The sequence below is a fragment of the Pteronotus mesoamericanus genome, unplaced genomic scaffold, assembly GCF_021234165.1.
Source record: "Pteronotus mesoamericanus isolate MK-2021 breed Mesoamerican mustached bat unplaced genomic scaffold, CSHL_Meso_final contig_50, whole genome shotgun sequence".
Classification (NCBI taxonomy): domain Eukaryota; kingdom Metazoa; phylum Chordata; class Mammalia; order Chiroptera; family Mormoopidae; genus Pteronotus; species Pteronotus mesoamericanus.
This window is the reverse complement of record NW_026555186.1, coordinates 3488491-3511107: the sequence shown is the minus strand read 5'-3', so window position 1 is coordinate 3511107 and position 22617 is coordinate 3488491. Positions and strand designations below refer to the sequence as shown.

At 36.2% G+C, this 22617-nt stretch overlaps 1 pseudogene; it reads left to right on the top strand.

Moving 5' to 3' along the window:
* The first annotated feature begins 457 nt into the window (after nucleotides 1–457).
* On the top strand, nucleotides 458–22280 carry LOC129074713 (RWD domain-containing protein 1-like; annotated as a pseudogene).
* Nucleotides 22281–22617: the final 337 nt, after the last annotated feature.

Sequence of the window (22617 nt, the reverse complement as noted above, 5' to 3'; positions counted from 1 at the left end):
GGACTTCTGAGTTCGCTCTTTTGCTCTTTGTGACGGTCTAGAGAAAGCCTTTGGTCAGTTCCTGCTGCATGTTATATAGGATAATGCTTATCTAATCTTTTTACAGCAAAGCTTGAGTTTAATGAAACATTGTATTCTTTCCCCAGGTAAATCGTCATATACCCACATGCTTGCATGTGTATTTTCAGTGTTTTGGAAAAACCCGTGAAGTTCATACATGTATCATTAAAGAATCCCATATTTAGTGCTTTCAAGAGGTTTTGAAACCTGTTACGTACATGGTTAAGTTTTGATCTATGGTTTGACCCCCAGGCCTAAGATGATTGGGGTGACCTTGGATTTTCATTCTTGAATCACTGAGGTTAGAATGGAGTGAGCAGAAGGAAATATGGAATAAGAACTGCCAGTTTATAGCTGCTATTCAGATTTTTTCACTGGGACAATCCTGACTGAAGAGATGGCAGCGTCACTGGCAGGTATGGCCTTGGCACATGTCCTCAGAAAGGCCACACGAAAAAACCTGATACATTGAGTGGAGGGGTGGCTTCCCTGAGCTGGAGTGGTCAGCCACTGCTTCAGTCGTGTCTCTTTTTGACCAGAGAAGGTCAGTCAGGTGAAGTATGTGCGAAACTACCCTTGATACATTGTGGGCCATCCCATTTCAGCTCCTTTTCTCTGAGTTGCTTTGGTGCCTTTATAGTCTCAATGAAAGTTTGGTCAGTTCTAAAGCTAGGTCCACTGATGTAGATTTAATGGCCTTGTAGAAACTTTCAAATACAAGAGAGCATGCTTTCTCCAATATGTCTCTTTTGAAGTTCCCTGGACATATTTTGAAATTCTTAAAAATAATTAAGTCCATGGTAATAGTTTTTATAGGAAATTTTTTAATATTTCTCACATGAGTATGATTATGCTGCAGTACTGTGTTAGGACTGTATCTCCTAGTTTCCAGGCCCCCATTCTATGGTATGAAAACTATTCAGTTCAGAAGCATGCCGAAATATTAAAAAAAAAAAAAAAAAAGGCAGGGTTGGTTGAGGCCTGGATTAATCAGGTTCCCAAGTATGTGTGTGCGCACGCGCGTGCTTGTGGAATTTGCTGGAGTGTAAAGGGGACATTTCCTGGTAGTGAGAAATGGAGCGAAATGATTTTGATAGCACAAGGGGACAGAGCTCCTGTTAAAGTTTTGGCAAGCTATGGTTAGGAAGAAGCACAGACTGTGGCTCTCAGTAAGATGAGTAAAGACAGGACAATTACATGGAAGTACAGGGAAAATTGTAATTTCACTTGAGAAATGTGAACATCTCATTAAAGTGAAAAGGAAAGAAAAGGGGAGAGTACAGAGTAAGGAAAAATGTTCAGCTGTTTTCTAGAGAGCACTTCTTCTCTGTATGGCTTTCTAGTTTCCTTATATGGAGACCCTTATTATAAAACATCTTTTCATTAGCAATGTCTGATTCTATCGCTGTCTCTTTCAATTAAAAAAACTCACTAGAAGAAAATCTCATCTTGTGAAATAGTTTGTGCTTTGTGTTGGCTTTTTTAGAATACAAAATGAGAAGGCCCAGTCAATTAAAAATACTTCTAAGGGAAATAATTTTATAGGTCATCATTTATTAAAATCTTTTTCAGAAAAATAAATGCCACAATGATTAACACTATATAACTAGCCAAAGATTTTTATTTTTGACTTAGTGAAAATACGTTATTTAAAAAATACTCTCTTTCTTCAAGTTGAATCTTTTGCTTCATTTCCTTTGTAAAAATTTTAGAACTGATTATACTTGTTATACTTATTGCTTTATATACAATAATTATTTCATCATTTTTTGTATATTGGTGATATGTTTCATTATAATGATTTCATCCCGTGATGATATCATTTATTTTGGTGTGTTGAGAACTAGTACAAGGCCTAACAAATACAAGGTGATTATTCAATATTTACTGAATGGATGAATGAATGAAGGAATGACTTCTATTTATAAATTTACAAACATATTTTTATAAACTCTCTAGGGAATTAGTTTCAAAATATAACTGTTTACCCAAATGGAAAGAATAGTTTACTATCCATAGAAGTATGAATATGAAGAGATAAAATGGAGAAAAAGAAAGGTACCAACAAAATATATTTATTTTCCACTCGCAAGGGAACGTTGGCACTCATATTTTATTCTCCAAAGATGAATAGATTGGGTTGGCCAAAAACTTCATATGGGTTTTTCCATAAAATAAAATACACACTTTTCATTTTCACCAATAACTTTATTGATTTGGATTTTTTTAGTATGTTGGCTATCTCCCATATGGTATAACATTGATTGTCTTCAATTAATGTCTCAATTTGATCTCTATCTACTTCAACTGGTCTACCCAATGTGCATGAAACTTCACAAACTGATTTTGACATGTTCAATCAGTCATGGTACCTTCGCCTAACACTGCACAGATCTTTCTTTTTTATGTTTCAGTTGTGTTTTTACCTTTCTTGAAGTAATAAAACATAGTATGCCAAAAATATTGCTTATTTTCTTCCTTCAACAATATTAAAATGTTACTCCAAAAATCACCAATATTGATAAGTTTTTTTAGATGCACTCTGATATGATAGCTATCACCATGCAGTCTAAGAAAATTGGTTTGAATGACATTAAAGACAACTAAACACTACTAGAGCCATTTTATAGGAAAAAACAAAACAAAACAAAAACATTTTGACCAAACCAATATATTTGTTTTTCTTGTCTTCTTCCTCCTAATTCAACAAGTAATGGAGTTTATGTCAATTATTTCTTAGTTGGAGTTCTTTTTGAAAAGTGTATCAATATTTTCATAAATAAAGAATCCTTCTAGGTCAACTACTACATATGTATGTCTCAAAAAGAAATCCAGATAATGCAACCTTGTTTTAGTGTGATCAATGTTAAAAGGTTTAACCTTTCTGCTACTACAAAAGTTGGAGAAAATCTAAGAAAATTAGATCTTTTCAAGTAATCACCTGGAAACATTATTTGTTTTGATTCTTATACATCAGCAACTTATTTGTAAGTTAAAAACATTTTGTCCATTTGAAATGTATAGCAATACAAATATAACTTTAATTAGTGATGTTATTCTTTTTTTTTTCTGTTGACTTCCAGTGTACTAATTCTACTCTCTTCTATCACTATTCCCTCATTATTATTTCAGAGCTTCATAAACTCAATAGAACTCTGTCTCAGAAGCTAAGATGGATAGAACAAAACCAAACAAAATAAATACAGGTGAGGGAATTATTGAAATTCAGGACAAATTCATATTTAAATATAAAATATAACTAAAATTGAACAGAGGTTCACTAGGTAAATGCATATTGTGTGGGAATTATTTAAGCAATGGAGATTTGATGCTGCAATTACTCTAAAAAACATAGTACATATTTCTGTCATAGGGAGGTGAGTGTTAAGTAATGTGATGTGAGTCTAGTAGTTTTACATTCTTAATATTTTCTTGTTCTTTGTTTCTCATAGTGTCTTTCCAAAAGGGAAGCCAATGCTTAAGAAAGTTTATAAGATGAAAACACACATCAATGTGCTGGTAAATATAACTGGTTTTGAGAGAGAAAAAGCTATTATGTGTAACATTTGCCAATTTTCACAACATAAATATTCTCTGTGTTAAAGGTTAAACTGTGTATTCCCCCCCCCCCATATCTCAAAATGTGACTTTTTTTGGAAAAAGTATATACAGAGGTAGTTGAGTGAAAATGAGGCCTTTTGGATGAATCCTAATCTAATATAAATGGTGTTCTTGTAAAATTTTTGATTCCAGAGTGTGAGATACTGAATCTAATTTAGTAAATTCATAATTTTATGAAAAAGTGCCAAATGGCTTCCATAATTACTTTAAAATTTGGTCACAGAGACAAATGTGTACACAGGGAGAACATGTGAAGATTGAAATTATGCTGCCATAATTATTTGAGATACCATTTATATATGAATAAATCTCCAGTACATTGCTCAGAAATCCTATGATATAATGAATCAAAGTATTATAATATCCATTTAAGTTTTGGAATATATAATTTAAAATATGTTTTTCCTATTAATAAATAGAGGGAATGGTAAACAAACATTGAAGAGGGAGAACTTTTTATAAAGCAATCAGAAGTTCACTTTGCATTTTTGAATTTGTATAATTTCTCTATTCAACAGTGTTGTTAGGTGTATTTTTTAGGTTCAATAGATATGAAAATCATTTGATATTTGAATGATTCATAAATTCTTTACTACTTTAAGGAAAAAATGAGCACTACTTTGAGTGCTCATTTTGCTAAATGTAAAATACTGACTCAGATATTGTATAGTGTTGAAATATTTGATAATTTGTCATCTGATATGGATTCATGACTATAGGGGAACTTTGAACCATTGGTCTTTTTAGAGATACAATCATTTTAAAATATACTATTATATTTAATTCATTGAAAGCTAGTTTAATCATTTAGAACTGATGAACTCTGCATTAATGTCAGGTTTCTATGTATTATAAATAATTTCAAATTAAATATAATAATAATAAGGCCCAGAGGTCAACCAAAAATCTGCAGTCTCTAAGTCTGATATAAGGATATTTTACAGCATGTGTATTTAGAACGTACTCTTTTTAATTTGTGTAAAAATGATAGTCAACATTCTGACTTTTATTTCAGTTCCCAAGCAACACTTTTCAGATGTATTTTCTGACATCCTTTACTTCTTTCTAAATATCAACTGTACAAGTAATGGGGCAAGAACACCCAGAATTTATTTATAAAAAATTGTGTTTGTATTCTTACATGTTTAAACTTGTCACCTTCAAAGTACTCTCTATTTGATGTAATACACCTATCAAGATTTTTTCCTGCTGCTCAAAACAGCTTTTGAACTAGTCGATTTTGATGTATGTAGTACTTATCTTTTGTATTTCATGTCTTCCACATTAGCAAAACTTTTCCCCTTGAGAGTTTTTTTCTTCACACAAGGAAACAAAACAAAAACAAACAAACAAACAAACTAACAAACAAAAAGCAATCACTTTGGGGTGAAATCAGGTAAATAGGGAGGGCAGGGCACTAGTTCATGCCTTTTTTTGGTCAAAACCTGCTAAACACTCAGCATGGTGTGGGCAGGTGCACTAGTAAATCACCCACCGTAAAATGGGCAAACACATTGAAAGAGTCTTCACAAAAAATTCACTGAAGCCAATGTGGCCTCTCACAATAATGCCAGCTGGTGCATGGAAACAGATGGGCTCCTGGGGAAGTCTGTACTATAAGGACCTACCCTCTGGAACATAATGCCAGTATTTTGGGGTCTCACCTCATATATGGTTTCTAGAGCTAAGCATGCAAACATCAAGATTTGCAGTTCCTACTAGTAAACCTTTTGAGATTTTTGTTTTTTTGAAAGTTTAGTCTACTGGTTATGAGATGTATATAAATAGACTTTTGCAGTAATACCCAGTTTTTTTCTAAATGAGGGTAAAAATCCTGTGGAAACATACAGTAAAAACAATAAATTAACAGTATTAAAAATAAAGATCACAGAACAAAATGCCAATAGCAAATTCAGGAATTTATGGCTTATTTGAAATGTGGACCAAAAAAACACATACTAAACCTAATAAGTTCAGGGGAGGTCAGTCGACAGGCTGTATAAACTCTGAGACTGAAAGTAACCACATAGGATGGTGTGAATATAAAAAATTCTTAAAGTGGGTCATGGCAGGTATTCACATACCATGTCTGTAGCTTCCTTGAAAAAGGTTTATCTTTACCTTAAATGAGCCTGTCTAGTTTTCTCTTATTCACCAGATGTTGATACTAAGGCACTAAAGGTTAAGTATAATATTCAACATCATATAACTAGAACATCACTCTAACTCAGGTGTTACATAGTCCAAAAGATATGCTATTTATTTCCAAAACTCCATTACTTTCCTGTGGCATAAAATTAAGTTGGATTTATAAGACTAGAGCTTATACATGTAGTCTCTTGTATATATTTCTAGAAAATACTGGTTGATAGAACCTAGAAAATATATAATTAGCAATTGAAAGAGCCATTCTTCTCTACTTTCATAATATCTGCTTACAATCTGGTTAAGTATTCAAAGGGGAGGAAAAATCACCATCCATTTTTCTACTTTCAAAATGTATTGAGTTTTCCTTGATTTTAGACATGAGGCTAAAACTCAGAGGACAAGGTTGAACAAATAGACTCAATCTCAGGAGGAGGAAAGATAGTAGTAAAAATAATTTTTGAATACAGTTATAAATGTGGTAAGTATTGTGTAACATGTGAGGCAACACAATAAATTAGAGCTACCTTGGATGAACTCTAGAAGATTTTGTGGTAGGAAGTACTCAATCTTGACACATTTGGGGTGAAAATACTGAATACGAGTTCATAGACTATTCAGAAGTAGAATAAAAATGACATTGATTAATAGTGTCCCTGGGACTTTATTAATAATGTAGGGATTATAGCACACATCCGGCTCTGTTAGCATAAAATGTAGAGGATGGACATGGAGGGCAAGAGATGATTAAACCTGTCTTGTCAGGTTAAGTTCAGAAAAGTATTGCCAACTCACAGCGATAGCGCGAAAGAGACTATGAATAATAAACTACCTTTCTAATACTGAAAGAATGAATGCTGAAGGGGTAAAGGTCAGGGCATTATGAATAAACATGTGGATGGAGGTTCTCCTGAGTAAGGTAAGCATTATAAATTTTTAAAATGAGGTCTAAAGCATAAGTTGTCCATAGGAAACACTGCTGTTATTAGTGTACAAGAATATTGTGTTTGTTGTTTTAAATTGGGGCCTTGTAAAAAAAGTGTTAGATGTGTGGTGGCCATGCATTATATTTAAAAAATACAACAGCAACAAAAAAAGCAATACAGATGTAAGCCAACTTAATATTAAGGGAGTGCAATAAACCAATTTGAATAGGAAAGAGAGAATACAAAGTAGTTCCTGTTAATTTTCTTTGTAACAAAAACACTTTTAGAAAGGAAAATTATTGGTTTTTAGCTCAATAGTGTGTTGGTGTCACAGACAGGAAAGAGAAAATGCAATGAGAAAGAAGGGAGCTATATAATTTCAGCACGGTCATTATCTTTAGTTAGAAATTTGCAGAGGTGGGTTTGAAGGAAAAGGAAAATTGCCATTAAAGAATGATGTAACTGATTGAATATCTAAACAAATTTTCCCAAAGAAGTCTCAGAGATTTCAAAGAAACAAATATTATCTTAAACAGAAAATGATTTCATGAAAAAATTTTTTACCAAATATCATATTCTTTCTCCTTTTTTGTTCTTTCTCTCTTTATTTCTATGTCCTCTCTCTAATATCATGCCCATACACCCTGATACACTCACACCCACAGACACACACACATTCAAAATTCAAATGTATTTTCTTCTTTTTTCCATAATACAGTTAACCCTTGAACAACACAGGAGTTATAGCCCCCCTCCATAGAGTCAAAAATAAAAATATGACTTAATTTAACCCTCTGCTGATATAGATTCCCAATGATGAAGTTCTTTTGAGAAGGTGAGTTTGAACTGTGTGGATGAGTTGAACTGCCTGGGGTCAATTCAACTGTGGTTGACTGAAAAAAAAAATCTGCATCTAAGTAGACCATCAAGTTCAAAGTCATGTTATCAAAGGGTCAACTATAGTCAGCAAAGTCCTTGTAACATTTTCTCAGCACCATCTTTCATTAAGGGACATTTTTTAAAGACCTATTTCATGTGTTTTTTTCAGTCATCATTATGAAACCTCCTGCATTTGTAAATAATATAAAGACAGTATGGATAAATACCTATTTTTATTAAATGAGAATATTTGACTAATATAAGCTTATCTAAAAACCATTATGGTAGATAGAATAACAAAGCAGTCTCCCCAAATGCCCATACCCTAATCCCTAAAACATGATACCATTTCTGGTTGCATAACAAAGAAGAAGTAAATGAGGACCTTCAAAAGAGAGATTAGATAGTCTGGGATTTGGGATGTGTTGGGAACCTTCCCACCTGGTTTGTAGCCTTGTCAACAGGTGAGAGGGCCCCAAGGCTGGAGCTGAGCAAGGAAGCCTTGGGAAAATAGGCCACTGAGGAGACAAAACCTGTCCCCCTGGCAGGGACACAGCCCCTGCCTCCCTCACATCACCCTGCTTGGCCCTGGAAGATGGCTGGTTAGTCAATGACGGGTAAGACCCCTTGATGGCAGGGACAACCTAAGACAGGCACAGCCACATAGGAGTCATCAAGGAAGGACTTGAGGAACATGGAGAAGGGGCAAAAGACCCTCACCCCTTGACTTTGTCATGATCAGAGTCCTCATTCTATCTAAATGAAGTCTCTGTATCTCTTGGATCCTCCTACCTGATTTAGGCTTGAAACAATGCTAGAGGCAGGTACAGCCCTAAACTGGATCAGATAGTTCCCCTGGGTGCAATTAGGCCTGGAAAAGGAATGCATTAAATCCAATGAAACCTGCTTTGCTAAGAATGCACTGGAGTTACTGAATGGGCGTCACTGTTTACCTAACCCTGACTCAGAAAGACTCTTGTAATCCCTTTACTGTTATCCTTGAACCATAGCTCCTTCCTTTAATCATTATTGTTTAACATTGATTGATGAGCTTTACATGCATACTGTGTATCCCTATGTGAGTTAAACTGAATAAAAGTCACTTCAAGAGAAGGGCTCCAGGCATTCTCCACTAGAGGGAATCACCACCTGCCTTTTCCTGGCAGAGCGAAAGTGTATGGAATGACTTATTTCTTCATCCGTGGTGGCTGGGAGAAACTCTGCAGGATGGTCTCTGGGGGACAGTGTAGCTCCCACCCAGGGATGTCTGAAGTTATGGCAAGAAGGGGGATGGGAAGGAGTGTTGGGCTCTCTCTCACAGCCACTGTCCCCCATCCATCACAAGTGGAGCTGGAGGGCAGGGGACTGACCAGGTGACTGGAGCAGCAGGAGCTGGACTTCCATGCTGAGAGCCAGGCTCAAAGAGAGTGAAGGGGAGATGGGCCGTGGCAGCGCTATAGATCACGGGTGCTGCCAGGGGATGAAACTGTGGCCTTTGTGGGAGCAAGATAGGAGGTGAGGTTAGAGGAGGGTGTTCACTTTTATTTTTATCTGTGTAAGATCAGGCAGGCTATTAATGTAATTCTAACCTAGCAACGCAGCCACAGAAGGCCCCTGACACAGAAGAGGCAGCGTTGTCATGCTCCTTGTTTGGAGACTACAAGGCTCAGATGCCTCTGAGGACTGGTGAAGAGCTGGGAAGTGGTTGAGTCAGGACTGCTTAGTACAAGGGAACAGAGAGGAAGTGCCTAGGAAGTGAAAAGAAGAAACTCAGAACACCAGGGCTGGTCAGGGAAGCTAATTGGCTGAAGGAGTCTGGGGGAGCAGCAAAGAGAGAAAGCCTGGGCCTGTTCAGAGGACAGAACTCAGGCTGGACCCAGGAGACAGGGCCAGGAGCCTGGTGGTCTGCTGCCTCTGCTTCTTGGTTAAAGAAACTTGCCTCATCCTGTCTGTGCCTTAGCTTTCTCTGCTGGCCACACAGCTCCATCTGATGCCGTAGTTGCCTGAGCGCAACTCGTGGATCCAGAAGACCTGAATGCAAATCCTGTATCTACCATTTAGCTGCCTTAGCAAATTAGTCAAATGGGTCAGTGCTTCGTGTCACATTGTCCTATTAAAACTCTATCTATAAAAGTAAAATAGAGATTATCCTCGGTTATCCTGCTGGGCCTGATGTGATTACAGAAGTTTTTAATAGTGTAGAAGGAGGGAGATGTGTAAGGGTTAGAGAAGGTGTGATGACAGAAGCAGAAGTCAGAGTGATGTCTTTTGAGGACTCTGCCCTTCCGTGTTGACATTGGAGCTGGAAGAAGACAGCCATTAGACCTGGAATGGCGGCCATCTCTAAAAGCCTGAAAAGGCAAGATAGGGTCTCTGTCCTAGAACTGCCAGAAAGAAACAAAGGTCTGCCGACATCTGAATTTTAGCCCGATGATATTTACAGCCTACAGAACGGTAAGATACCAACACATTGGTGGTGATTTGTTATAGTAGCAATAGGGAACTAATCCAGGCACCCAAGTTTTTATGATCTTACTACACTCTCTTAATCAAAAATAGTTATTCTGTCCCTGGCTGGTATGGCTCACTGGATCGAATGTTGGCCTGTGAACCTAGGGGTCAGTGGTTCGATTCCCAGTCAAGACACATGCCTGGGTTGTGGACCAGTCCCCTTTGGCGGTGGGTGAGAGGCTACCAGTTGATGTGTCTTTCACACATTGATGTTTCTCTCCCTCCTTTTCTTTTTCCTTTCCCTTCTCTAAAAGTAAATAAATAAAATTTTTTAAAAGATTAATTATTCAGACATGTTAGAAGAATCTTATGATATCCTCCTTAATTTTGCATTTATTACATCCACAATAAAGAATAAGAAAAAGGTAGACCAAAACATTTTTAGAGGGGCATATTTATTATTTAGATATATATTTAAAGTGGTACTTTAACTGAAAGTCTGTGAGGATCATGATATTTCTAAACCTAATAATTTTAATGAATAATTGGGTAATCTGCATGCAATTCTTTGCAATCATTACAATTTTATTTTTAAAGATTTTATTTATGTATTTTTTGAGAGGGGGAAGGAAGGAAGAAAGAAAGGGAAACTTCAATGTATGGTTGCCTCTTGAATACACACTACTGGGAACCTGGCCCACAACCCAGACAAGTTTCCTGACTAGGAATAGAACCAGTGACCCTTTGGTTTGCAGGCCAGTGCTCAATCCACTGAGCCAAACCAGCCAGAGTGCAAGCATTACAATTTTAGATAAAATTCCATGCATGGATACATGTGATGCTTAGGCTGGAAACTCAGGAGTGCCGAAAGCACATAATGAGAAAAATAAAATAAAATATACAAATAAACCAAACTTAAATTTGATGCTATACTGTAATACATCACATAAACAAAAGGAAAGACAAAAAACACATGATCGCATCCATAGATGCAGAAAAACCATTTGATAAGGTACAGCATCCATTTATGATAAAAAACACTCAGCAAAGTGGGAATAAAGGGTCATACTTCAATATAATAAAGGCTATATATGAAAAACCTACAGGCAACATCATACTCAATGGGCAAAAATTAAAACCCTTCCCACTAAGATCAGGAACAAGGCAAGGATGTCTGCTTTCACCACTTCTATTCAACATAGTATTGGAAGTAGTAACCACAGCAATCAGGCAAGACAAAGAAATAAAAGGCATCCAAATTAGAAAGGAGGAAGTAAAACTCCCATTGTTTGCAGACGACATGATAGTATACATAGAAAACCCTATAGACTCTACAAAAACCTACTTGACCTAATAAATGAATTTGGTAGAACAGCGGGATACAAAGTCAACATTCAGAAATCAAAGGCATTTTTATACACTGACAATGAAATATAAGAATCAGAAATCAGGGGAAAAAATCCCATTTGCTATAGCAACAAGAAAAATAAAATACCTAGGAATAAACATAACCAAGGAGGTAAAAGTTCTGTGTGCAAAAAACTATACAACATTGAAGAAAAAAATTAGGGAAGACACAAATTAATGGAGCACATATTGTGTTCATGAATTAGAAGAATTAACATCATCAAAATATTAATACTATCCAAAGCAATTTATAGATTCAATGCAATCCCTATTAAAATATCAGTGACATATTTCACAAAACTAGAACAAACATTTAAAAAATTTATATGGAACCATAAATGACCCCAAATAGCCACAGCGATTTTGAGAAAGAACAAAGTAGGAGGGATCACAATACCTGACATCAAACTATATTACCAGGCCTCTGTAAACAAAACAGTCTGGTACTGGCATAAGTACAGGCGCATAGATCAATGGAAAAAAATAGAGAGCCCAGAAATAAACCCATGTCTCTATGGTCAATTAATATTTGACAAAGGGTGCAGAAGCATAAAATGGAGTAAAAAAAAGCCTCTTTAACAAATGGTGTTCAACAATGCAAAAAATTGAAATTTGATCACCAACTGACACCATACACAAAAATAAGCTCAAGAGAGATAAAAGACTTAGATATAAGTCATGACACCATAAAAGTCCTAGAGGAGAACATAGGCAGGAAACTCTCCGATATCCCATGCAGCAATATTTTTACCGACATGTCCCTTAAAGCAAGAGACATAAAGGAAGGAATAAACAAGTGGGACCTCATCAAAATAAGAAGCTTCTGTACGACTGAAGAAAACATCAGCAAAATGAAAAGGGAGCCAACTGTACAAGAAAATATATTTGCCAATGATACCTCGTACAGGGGTTTGATCTCCAAAATATATAACGAACTCACGTAACTCCACTCCAGGAAGACAAGTAATCCAATTAAAAAATGGGCAAAGGACATGGACAGACACTTCTCCAAGGAAGAGACACAGAGGGCCCAGAGACATATGAAAGGATGCTCAGCATCACTAGCCATCAGAGAAATGCAAATTAAAACCATAACGAGGCATCACTTCACACAAGTCAGAATGGCCATCATAAGCAGATCAACAAACAGCGGGTGCTGGCGCGGCTGTGGAGAAAAGGGAACCCTAGTGCACTGTTGGTGGGAATGCAGACTGGTGCAGCCACTGTGGAAAACAGTTTGGAATTTCCTCAAAAAGCTGAAAATGAAACTGCCGTTTGACCCAGCGATTCCACTGCTGGGATTATACCTAAGAATCCCAAAACACCAACTCAAAAGAACCTATGCAACCCAATGTTCATAGCAGCACAGTTCACAATAGCCAAGTTCTGGAAGCAACCTAAGTGCCCATGAGTAAATGAGTGGATGAAAAACTGGTACATTTGCACAATGGAATACTAAATGGCAGAAAGAAAGAAAGAGCTACTACCCTTCGTGATAGCATGGATGGAACTGGAGAACATTAGGCTAAGTGAAATATGCCAGGGGGTCAAAGACAAATACCATATGTTTTCACCTCTAAGTGGAACCTAATCAACAAAACAAAAAAGCAAGGAAAACGTAACCAGCAACACTGAAAGAAAAAAGACACTGATGGAAATAAGAGGAAAAGAGAGAGAGGGGTAGCAGGGAAAGGAAGGGGAAGGGTCAAATCACGGAACATGCATGAAGGATCCATGGATAAAGCCAAAGTGGGGAAAGACTGAGGGTGGGAGGTGGGGGAGGAGGGCAGGGGAAAGTGATGGCTGGAAAATGGAGACAAATGTATTTGAACAATAGAAACATGAAATAATTAAAAAATAAAAATAAAATAAAATAAAATAAAACGCATCCAGCAAAAAAAAAATCATCAATAGTTCTTCCAGCTGACAATTTCTTTTACACTATCTGTTGGACTTCAGAGTGCCTCCTTTTTTTCTGGAACAGAACATACTTAGGTACTTTTGGTCAATAGGGATTGAAATCAAGACACCAAGAGTTAGAGACTAATCAAAAGGTTTCACAGTCTACTGTTATCTTTAAACAGTAATCCTTAACAATATTATATAGTATGCATTTCTTTCATCTTTTGCCTAATGATGGAAAATTCAATTTTTTCTTAATTTTCTGAAGGCACTTGAAGATCAGAGCTGCAATTTAATAATAACCAAGATGGTGGTAAGGAAGAAAATATTACAAGGTTGACTTTCAAGTGTACAACCTGGTTCCTTAGGTTTGCATTTGTAAAGTGAACACTCTGTAAAGTATACCATGGGCCCATTTTCAGTACATTTTTAGTTAGAAGTTTCTTCAATTTGCCAAGTATAAACTGTCTTAATCATCCTCATGATGAACCCACAATATGTTGCATTCACTTATATTGGTCCTAATCAATAAAGTGAAACATAATAACTACGTGCTGATTTTAAATCAAGAACTCCAAACAGCTTTCCCTCCTAAGTCACAGACCTCACTTGTCTTCACGTTTGTACTTGCAATTTCCTATGGATATTTCAAGTGTAACATTTCTAAAATGACTCCTACTGGTCATTGTCCTTCCACCTTTTTTTATCCTCACCCAAGGACATGCTTACTGAATTCATAGAGAAGGGAAGACAGAGAGAGAAACATCGATGTAAAAGAGAAACACTGTTCAGTCGTCTCTTGCACATGCGGTGACCTGAGACGGAAGCAGGAACCTAGGCACGTGCCCTGACCAAGAATCAAGCCCACAACCTTTTGGTGTATCAGCTGGGCCACACTAGCCAGGGCATTCCCCTACCTTTTTTCATTTTTTTTCTCTTTATTTTTACAGCTTATTCAGTGGTCAGTATTATCTGACTAATTTTACTTTCTTGCTCTGTAAGCTGTTATGAGTACTTCATAGAGCATGAATTTTTTATGCAAGCAGGCAGTTACATCAACTCATTAGGATTAACACCACTACTTTAAAGAATGTGCAACAGGCTAAATAAACCCAACTAATGGATACAAAAGAAGAGGGGTTCTAGAAACAAGCCAAAGTGCCTCCCACCCAGGGCTTTCTCATTTAGAGGTTATTCTTGGACAGCGAATGTTTTCAATGTTTTGAAGTGTAATGTAGTTGATAACATCCCTCCTACTTGAAATTCAGTATTCTTGCTTCTGTCCAATGAGAACCTCAGGTTTGCATATTTTTGGAAGTTTAAAATTATTCCTGAAATGTACAAGTAGATCCAATAATATGCATATTAATGTGAGCTTGTTTTATGAGAAGTTGCTGAGTAGAAAGAATGCCCTCTCCTTCACAGTACTTATGTACCTATAAATATTCTTGTAAATGTCTCCTTGGAAGTTCATTCAGTGGGGATGGCAATAACTTGTCTGCAAAAGCATTGTGTACAGCTTGATAAACAGAACCTGTGGATCCACCAAGTGGGAAATCAAAATTCTCCTAGAAAGTATTACATTGCAGTAAAGAACTTATTACAGTGTAGCTAATCTCTATTTGAAGACTGTCATTTCTCTAAAGCCTAGTCATAAAACAAATTAACTCAAACAGATGCTCCAAATGAGAAGCCGTGTGTATGTGTTTATGCCTAATAATGTCTTCGGCTTTAGGTGAGAGCGCCCACCAAGGCAAGCTCATTTCCACTCTGTCTCCTCCTCTACGTTAATTATGTAATGAGGGTTTGAAGGCTGACCTGAGAATGTTTATCTGAGTAACACTGCATCTGATAAATTTCTAAAATCTTCTCATTTTCTGCCAGTAACACGCTAATGTAAATACTGTGACTCGGGTCTTGCTGGTCACACCATTTTTTGACCTTACCCAACTACTTTTCTAAGCATTTGACAAAATTTGCAACTTACTTTTTTTCCTATTTTAAAACTTAATTTTTGTTATTGAATTATAAAACTGATGTATATTTACTAAAAAATTTGCAAAATTAAGAATCTGATTATCAGGTGTAAAATTCTTTTCACATCTACTCCCTCTTCTCTCATCCCACCCTTTTTCTTTCACTTTCTCTCTCCCTTGTGCTTTTCTCCTTTTTATATATCTTTCTCCATCAATCTATTTCTTTCTTGGACACTCTTTAATTTTTCATCTCAAACTCATTTGCTAGTGTTCTCTCACTCTGACTTCATACACACACACACACACACACACACATGCACACACCACATGATTATTCCTATACTGAGGAACTTTGGCTGCCTATGTAAGAATCCCTAACATTTCTTATTTGAATTCTATCTAGATATTTTAAGTTTATTGCAGTTGCTGTTTTTAAGGGGATATTATTGTCCAGCATGTCTTCAATGATTTCTGATGTATAATTAAAACTAATTTCTCATAAAAACCACTCATTTTTCCTATTTTTTTATAATGCTCTATACATTAGATAAACTGAACAAAAGACAAATAAGAGTGATGATAGTTAGCAAGTTTACTTGCTCACAGTTTCAAAGGTAATATTGCCAGCATTTTGCTATAATAAGGAGTATTTTTTGTTAGCTTGGGGCAATTATGTTTTCTCAGGTTAAGGAAGTGGCTTCTATTGTATTATTTTTAGCCTGTTGATTAATCCACTTTGTTGTTTATAGTTGTGGATTCTGGATCTTATTCAATGTGCTTCAGCATTATTTTATCATTGGAAATTTTTATTAGCCGTATTATAAACATGTTCTCTTAATACAGCTAAAACTGTTTTAATATGTGTTATAATTCTTTTAAAAAGTTCTGTAAAACCAACTCTTGTTCAATGTAGATTTTTGTATGTATATTCTATAGTTGTATTTTTACTTATCTCTTTACTTTTATAAATTTGTAGTGTTCTATTTTTATTTTTTTTAAACTCTGGATTTGCTAGTATAAAGTCATTTTGAGTTTTTTTTAAAGATACTAAACTGTGATTTTAAAGTACAAAAGAATCATTCAGTAGAATACCATTTTGAGTTGACATTCTTACAAAGGTTTAAGCCAATTAGAATTTCTCTATCTAGAATAGGCAAAGTAAAGACACACAGAAACACACATAGATCTAATGGATAGTGTATATAAAGTAGGTAATATTGAATTTGTTGTGTTATTATTATTTTTGTTTTAATTTGCATTTACCAAAAGTTTTTTATTCTCTTCTCCTCATGATATTTTTTGTAAGTTGATCCAATTTTCTTTTCAAAGTTGAACATTCCATTTTTCTTCCACAAAATTACATTTTCTTTAACATGTGTCTATATGTGAGTGTATTTTTCATTCTACCCATAATTCATCTCTGTATTCAAATTTGGGAAATTATCCACCATTTATGTCTTTGAACAGTCCCACTTGCTCCATTTATCTTCTCACTTTCTATATAAATAAGAGTTTCCAAGGATGAAAGCCACAGATTTTTGTTTGTTTTAACCTGATTTCAAGAACAGTATTCTATCATTTCTGTAGTACTATAATCTTTAAAAGCTATTCAAATATGTCCAGCCCACACTCAAGGGGTGAATACTATAGAACTTCAGGCAGTGGAAATATTTAGGGGTCATTGTAGAGGCTACTTACAATAATAAAGTATTTATCTTTGATATCTATGGCCCATTTACATATTTTATATGTAATATAATTGATTACTTGTATCCTTATCCGATAAAAATTTATAATGATGTCATTGTAATGGAAAAATAAATCTTAAGGTTTTTTTAGATTATAAGGTTTGACATGTAGTAAGTAAACACTATAGCATGAATCTTTCCTATCATATTGTTATTTGCTTTTAACAGATCTAATCTCTCAAAGGCTGAGGGAATTTTATTATTCTTGGCAAATATCAGCTATTCACCAAGGTGCACTTGTATTACTAAAAGGATTTGATTTCCTTAATGTGATATATATTTCACTGTGGTAGAGTATTTGTTTGATATTCACTTGAGTTCTTCTTGCCAACTCCCCAAACACCCTCCATCCAGTTCTCAGATAGAGCGAGACACAACTGTAGCTGTTTGATGATAACTTTTAATTTTTAATGAAAGACCACAATGAAACTATTGAGGAAAAAAATTTGGTTGAGTTTAACTAGTGCTCTGTGTTCAGCAGAAAGGATATACAAAAGATATGCATGATATCATTTGCTGGAATATTAAGTTAAATGCAATAAAATGATGAAATAAATAAATGCAAAAGGTAGAACTGCCATGAGGTGAGAGTGGAAAGGGTGACAGGATGATAGAGAGGGTGAAAGCACGTGGGCACTCGAGCTGGACCCTGGGGCTCTGAAGAGCGACCGTATCAGCTTTGACCGTTACACAGTTAAAATCTACCTGAAACCTCCAAGTTCTTTACATAAAATTGGGATAGGGCAAACACAACCCTCATAATGACTGAGATAAAGATTTTGTGAGACTCTTGGGATACAGGGATAGCATCAATTTTATTTATTTTTATTTTTTTATTGTTCAAATACATTTGTCTCCATTTTCCAGCCATCACTTTCCCCTGCCCCATCCACCCCCACCTCCCACCCTCAGTCCTTCCCCACTTTGGCTTTATCCATGGATCCTTCATGCATGTTCCGTGATTTGACCCTTCCCCTTCCTTTCCCTGCTACCCCTCTCTCTCTTTTCCTCTTATTTCCATCAGTGTCTTTTTTCTTTCAGTGTTGCTGGTTACGTTTTCCTTGCTTTTTTGTTTTGTTGATTAGGTTCCACTTAGAGGTGAAAACATATGGTATTTGTCTTTGACCCCCTGGCATATTTCACTTAGCCTAATGTTCTCCAGTTCCATCCATGCTATCACGAAGGGTAGTAGCTCTTTCTTTCTTTCTGCCATTTAGTATTCCATTGTGCAAATGTACCACAGTTTTTCATCCACTCATTTACTCATGGGCACTTAGGTTGCTTCCAGAACTTGGCTATTGTGAACTGTGCTGCTATGAACATTGGGGTGCATAGGGTTCTTTTGAGTTGGTGTTTTGGGATTCTTAGGTATAATCCCAGCAGTGGAATCGCTGGGTCAAACGGGAGTTTCATTTTCAGCTTTTTGAGGAAATTCCAGACTGTTTTCCACAGTGGCTGCACCAGTCTGCATTCCCACCAACAGTGCACTAGGGTTCCCTTTTCTCCACAGCCTCGCCAGCACCCGCTGTTTGTTGATCTGCTTATGATGGCCATTCTGACTTGTGTGAAGTGGTGCCTCGTTATGGTTTTAATTTGCATTTCTCTGATGGCTAGTGATGCTGAGCATCCTTTCATGTGTCTCTGGGCCCTCTGTGTCTCTTCCTTGGAGAAGTGTCTGTCCATGTCCTTTGCCCATTTTTTAATTGGATTACTTGTCTTCCTGGAGTGGAGTTATGTGAGTTCGTTATATATTTTGGAGATCAAACCCCTGTACGAGGTATCATTGGCAAATATATTTTCTTGTACAGTTGATTCCCTTTTCATTTTGCTGATGTTTTCTTCAGCCGTGCAGAAGCTTCTTATTTTGATGAGGTCCCACTTGTTTATTCCTTCCTTTATGTCTCTTGCTTTAAGGGACATGTTGGTAAAAATATTGCTGCATGGGATATCGGAGAGTTTCCTGCCTATGTTCTCCTCTAGGACTTTTATGGTGTCATGACTTATATCTAAGCCTTTCATCTCTCTTGAGCTTATTTTTGTGTATGGTGTCAGTTGGTGGTCAAATTTCAATTTTTTGCATGTAGCTCTTTTCTAAATAAGCACTAGGAATGAAAAAATAGCACAAAATACAGAACGGCAAAACTAAGCTACATTTTTTGATTTAACACAGGAAAGATTAATGAGAATGGCAAAATATTGACATGGATTGTTTTATAAAAGTGGTTCTGAGTCTTTCCAAAAAAATTAGGTAATGGTTAAAAAGTATATTGGCAGCCATTACAAAAATCCTTGCAAAAATTGCCCAATATTAAAAAAAAATTAAGAGAGATAATGGGATAACTGTAATAGCATAAACAACCAAAAATATATAAAAAAAAGAAAAAAGAAAAATCTTCATTCCACTTTATGGTAAATATAGAATAATATTTGCTGGCTGGTTGTTAAGTTGGGAAGGACACATACATTCAGTATATATTCCTCAATATTTGCTGCAGCGAGGGCTGTGTTGACAGAATACAGTGAGGAGCAATACCATCCTCTGGAGGTGCTAGAGCCCAGCTACTCTTATTCCTTTATAATATTAACAGAAAATTCTCACAGCTTCACCATTACTTTGGCTACTGAGACTGGAGAAAATGAGGAAATTGTCCAGATGTGTCTTGAGTTTACAGATACTGAGAAGTATCCAGATGAAACTGCCTGTATGAAACATTCTCCCAGGAAAATCTAGAAGAAAATGATGTCCCAGACATTTTAAAATCATTAGCATTACAGGAAAGACAGAAAACTTGGTATAGTGACACTCTTTACTTCAGTAAGAGCTGTGCAAGAAGAATTAAATGCAATAGTAGATTGAATAAAAACTAGAAAAGAAACTGAAAAGCAATTATTTCATGGCACTACTGTTACAATCGAAAATTTCTTATGTTAGAAAGCCCAGTTTAATGCAGAACTCTTGGAAATTAAAAAGAAATGAGTGAAAGAAAAAAAGAAGGATGACATGATAGTGTACATAGAGAACCCTGTAGACTCTACCAAAAAACTCCTCAACCTAATAAGTGAATTTGGCAAAACAGCAGGATACAAAGTCAACATTCAGAAATCAAAGGCGTTTTTGTACACCAGCAATGCAATAGAAGAAGAAGAAATCAGAGAAAATATACCATTCGATATAGCACGAAAAAAGATAAAGTACCTAGGGATAAATTTAACCAAAGACACAAAAGACCTGTATGCAGAAAACTATACAACATTGAAAAAAGAAATTAAGGAAGACACAAATAAATGGAAGCATATACCGTGCACATGGATTGGAAGAATTAATATCCTTAAAATGTCCATACTACACAAAAGCAATTTATAGATTCAACGCAATCCCTATTAAGATACCAATGACGTATTTCACAGAAATAGAACAGACATTTCAAAAATTTATATGGAACCATAAACGACCTCGAATAGCTGCAGCAATTTTGAGAAAGAAACACAAAGTAGGAGGGATCACAATACCAGACATCAAACTCTACTACAAAGCCACTATACTCAAAACAATCTGGTCCTGGCACAAGAACAGACGCATAGACCAGTGGACCAGAATAGAAAGCCCAGAAATAAGCCTAGGTCTATATGGGCATCTAATATTCGACAAAGGGGGCAGAAGCATAATATGGAGCAATAATCGCCTCTTCAACAAATGGTGCTGGGAGAGCTGGACGGCTACATGCAAAAAATTGAAATTGGATCATCAGCTGACACCATACACAAAAATAAACTGAAGATGGATAAGAGACTTAAATATAAGTCACAACACCATCAAAGTCCTAGAGGAGAACATTGGCAGGAAACTCTCAGATATCCCATGCAGCAATTTTTTCACTGATATGTCTCCTAAAGCAAGGGACATAAAGGAAAGAATAAACAAGTGGGACCTCATCAAAATAAGAAGCTTCTGCACGGCGAAAGAAAACATCAGCAAAATGAAAAGGGAGCCAACCCTATGGGAAAATATATTCGCTAATGATACATCAGATAGAGGTTTGATCTCCAAGATATATAAAGAACTCACTTGACTCCACTCCAAGAAGACAAATGATACAATCAAAAAATGGGCAAAGGACCTGGGCAGTCGTTTTTCCAAGGAGGAGATACAGAGGGCCCAGAGGCATTGAAAGGATGCTCAGCATCACTAGCCATCAGAGAAATGCAGATCAAAACCACCATGCGGTACCACCTCACACCAGTCAGAATGGCCATCATAAACAGATCAACAAACAACAGGTGCTGCCGAGGCTGTGGAGAAAAGGGAACCCTAGTGCACTGTTGGTGGGAATGCAGACTGGTGCAGTCACGATGGAAAGCAGTGTGGAATTTCCTCAAAAAGCTGAAAATGGAACTGCCTTTTGATCCAGGGATTCCCCTGCTGGGACTATACCCTAAGAACACCAAAACGCCAATACAAAAGAACCTATGCACCCCAATGTTCACAGCAGCACAATTGACAATTGCCAAGTGTTGGAAGCAACCTAAATGCCCATCAGTAGATAATTGGATCAAAATATTATGGTACATATACACAATGGAATACTACACAGCAGAAAGAAAAAAAGAACTACTAAATTCGTGACAGCATGGGTGGAACTGGAGAGCATTATGCTTAGCAAAATAAGCCAGGGGGCGAAAGACATACCATATGATCTCACTTATAAGTGGAACCTAACCAACAATACAAAGATGCAAGGAAAATATGACCAGCAACACTGAAAGGAAAAGAAATCAACAGAGACAAGAGGGAAGGAGGGAGGGGGGCAGGGGAAGGGAAGGGAAGGGGAAAGTCAAGGAACATATAGCAAGGACTCATGGACAAAACTAAAGGGGAAGAGCTGAGGGAGGGAAGGAGGGAGGGGGCAAGGGAAAGTGGTCGGGGGGAGGCAGAGACAAATGTATTTAAAAAATAAAGAAAGAAAGAAAAAAAAGAAAAAAAGAAAAAAAGGAAAAAATAAATTAAGTGAGAAACAGCTATTTGAAACAGATCATAATCTTGACATATATGATATCAAGTTCTTGGAAGATGCTAGAAACAATGTGGATATAGATCAGCCTTGTTCCAGGAAATGGATGATAATGTGGATGATTCAGCTGATCCAGGGAATGACTTGCCCATTTAATGTACTCTCCTCATCTGCAGAGAGGTTGCACTGCCACAGCATCTGTAGTTGTGCGGAGACGGTCTTGATTTTCTTTTTTCTTTTTTTTTTTTTACTAAAAACTAATTTTCAGGAGAATATTCTTCTGATAGTTTTCATCATTGGACTTAATAAACTGATGATCTTAATATTTAATAAAAAGACTAAAGAATAGATGTTAGTGGAATAGATGTATATACTAGAGAAAGGGAAAATTAGAAGAAAAGAAACTCAGAAGCAATGAAATAGATAGATTATTTGACTACATACAGTTTTATAATTTTAATTTTAAATTATACCATTACACAGCTTCAAAACA